The following is a 3,486-nucleotide window of genomic DNA, read 5'->3' on the forward strand; positions in this document are numbered from 1 at the left end:
AATGACTTTCTCGGTGGTTAGATCGATACCTGTTGGTCCACTCGGCTTTATTTCTTTGAGATTTTGCATAGATTGGTGTAACTGAATGCCACGCTAGATCATTTCAGAGGCCGATTAGAGTCATCACATTGCTTTGGGTCTGGTTTGAGGATGAAAGATTACTTTATTGGAGGGTATTAGTGAACCAAGTATCTTTTTTTCTCTGTGGTAGATTCTTAATTCCAGCTTTTTTAAAATTATTGAATTGAATTTCCACCATCTGCAGTGGCGGGATTCGAATCTGGGTCCACAGAACAAGAGCTGATTTTCTGGATTGACAATTTAGTGATATTACTGTGAGGCCTACTTGGAACCATATGTTGTACTCAGCTGCTATTTCTTATGTTGCCTTGTTTTTCTTTCATTGCTCATGTTTATTTTTTCTGGAATCTCATTCTTCATTAAATCCTGATTGAAATACACCGTCATGAACGTCTTCTGGACTGCTAGAATTTCATTCAGTCTATTTTGTTTTCACAAACATTGCAAGGCAGCTGTACATCAGAAAAGCACATTAGAGATAATGAGTGATTGTGCACTGTACCTGTCACTGGACCAGCTTATCTGTCTATGCACCTAAAGTATTTATTGTGGGTCAGAGAAGTGCCGAACTATTATAACACTGATGGAGGTCTGTCAAACCATTGTGAGGTCACAAGCACTTCAAAAGCACAACTGGAGATAGAGTGTGTTGAGGTAGATGGTGTGAGAGAGAAATAAACAGAGAAAAAGTAGTGAAGTGACATAAACTGAGACTGAGCGGGAGAGGAAGAGCTGTTCGATGAAGGTGAAGTCAGATAGGTCGGAAGACAGCAGGAGATTAGATAAATACGGACCGACAGAAGTTGGAAATTTTATTTATAAAGTATTCTGAACTACAAGCCCTTTGTCTGGGTGCAATCACTTTTGACCAGTCTGCTGATACTGGCTGTCATCCCAGATAATTTCTTTCCAATAATATCACAGAGCCCGGTAACTGACAGCTAAACATAACCCGATAGGCCTGTAGATTAGTTCCATGGCGAAGGTGGATTTTTGTAAATAAACTGTGCCATGAGCAGCAGTAAATGATGACCCCACCCAACACTCCCACTCCAACTCCAGATACTGTGAGAGAGATAGGGCCAGAGAATCACAGTGAGGGGGATCACTGACAGAGGGGAAATCAGTATCTCCGCTGTGGATCAAATAATGATTGATAAACTTTGCACACCACTTTCCTAGTTTTCTAATCCAAATTTAAATTTATATAACTCAATATCAGGAGTGGATTTTAACAATTTTATCTCTTTGTACTTTGCATATTTTGGTCTCTACAGAAAATCATTTTGTCCCTGTATTTTCTATTGCATAAATACATTTCGCAAGGTTTGTGAAGTTTTGTAGCTCAGTTTAGGTTTAGGGTGTAGGTTTGGTCGCTGAACTGTAGGTTTGATATCCAGACATTTCATCATCCAAGTGAAGCGAAGCTGTTATCTCCTGATTTCTATTTATATCTTTCTCCTGGATGGGGTTCCTGGGGTTTGTGGTGATGTCATTTCCTGTTCGTTTTCTCAGAAGTTGATAGACGGCATCTAGATCTATGTGCTTGTTTATGGCTTTGTGGTTGGAGTGCCAGGCCTCTAGGAATTCTCTGGCATGTATTTGCTTAGCCTGTCCCAGGATAGGTGTGCTGTCCCAGTCGAAATGGTGTTTTTTTTTCATCCGTGTGTAGGGCTATGAGGGAGAGAGGGTTGTGTCTTTTTGTGGCTAGCTGGTGTTCATGTATCCTGATGGCTAACTTTCTTCCTGTTTGTCCTATGTAGTGTTTGTGGCATCACTTGCATGGAATTTTATAGATGACGTTGGTTTTGTCCATGGGATGTACTGGGTCTTTTAAGTTTGTTAGTTTTCATTTGAGAATGTTGGCGGTTTTGTGTGTTACTAAGATTCCGAGGGGTCTCAGTAGTGCGGCTGTCATTTCCGAAACTTCTTTGATGTATGGTAAAGTGGTTCGGGTTTCTAGCTGTGCTTTGTCTGCTTGTCGTGGTTTGTTCTTGAGGAATCTGCGCACTATGTTTTTTGAGTATCCGTTCTTCTTGAATATGTCGTATACGTGGCTCTCCTCTGTTTTTTGAAGTTCGTCTGTCCTATAGTGTGGGGTGGCTCGTTGGAATAGAGTTTAGATACAGCTTCGGTTGTATGTGTTGGGATGGTTGCTGGTGTAGTTGAGTGTTTGGTCAGTGTTTGTCAGTTTTATGTATACGCAGGTTTGTAATTCTTCCTTGTCCTTTCTTTCTACTGTGACGTCCAGAAATGCGAGTTTGTTGTCAGTTTCTTCCTCCTTGGTGAACGTTATGCCTGTGAGGGTGTTGTTGATGATTTTACGTGTCTCTTCTATCTTGTTTCGTTTTGTGATGTCAAAAGTGTCGTCTTCGCAGCGAACCCAGATTTTTGGTTTGATGATTGGTAAGGCTGTTTGCTCTAACCTTTGCATTACCGCTTCTGCTATGAATCCTGATAGCGGAGATCCCATGGGTGTGCCGTTGTTTGGTTTGTAGATTATGTTGTTGAAAATGAAGTGGGTGATGAGGCACAGGTCCACTAGCTTCATGATGTTTTAATTGGTAATGTGATTGATGGTGTTTCGTGTGTGTGTAATGGTCTGTTCGAAAAGTGTGGCGAGTGTTTCCTTTACCAGATCGATGTTGATGAAGGTGAACAGTGCTGTCACATCGAATGAATTACATAAGCACTTCATTAATGTTGTCTCTGCTAATTTCTCATTGTGGATGTATCTTTGAATATGTTATTCACATGAGATATAAAGAGTAACGTTCTAATACAGATAACTAGGGAACATCAATGTCCCTTTTCCCAGTTTGAACAGCCATGTCCTCCAGTCCTCTCCATCTTCTGTCCTTTCCTCAGTGTCATAATCACAATGTAATTGAAGTCAGCAAATGATATTTCATCATTAACATTGATAACATCAACACCCACCCTTGCCCTCTCTGATTCTGGAAGAACAATCTGAATTGAATTTGTCACATACAATCCTCTGTTAACAAATGCACGCCGTTTGATTGTTATAAACTGACATTGTCTTAGGCACATGTTGCCATCAGATCATGGACGGAAGATGTTCTCTCAATGTTTTAGTGATTTTGCAAAATGACTAATCAGTAATTATAGGATTTATTTCTCCATTTAGGAGCAGAGAAGCATGGTTATATTCAGTTAAACCTCTGGCATTACCTCTATATCCAAGGCAGACTGAATGATTACACACAATCAATCTGCCATCTCCAACATTCCTGCTTTTAGTCACACTCACATATCACATATGTTCAAAGTTACTTTGAATTTTAGTAAAACAGTATCAAATTGAAAGAGGTTAGCTGGAGCTATTTCTTCAGCCATTGTGATTATGTAAGTCTTCCTAAAATGTTTCCCTCTTCTATCAGG

This window comes from Hemiscyllium ocellatum, unplaced genomic scaffold (genome assembly GCF_020745735.1).
Source record: "Hemiscyllium ocellatum isolate sHemOce1 unplaced genomic scaffold, sHemOce1.pat.X.cur. scaffold_486_pat_ctg1, whole genome shotgun sequence".
NCBI lineage: Eukaryota > Metazoa > Chordata > Chondrichthyes > Orectolobiformes > Hemiscylliidae > Hemiscyllium > Hemiscyllium ocellatum.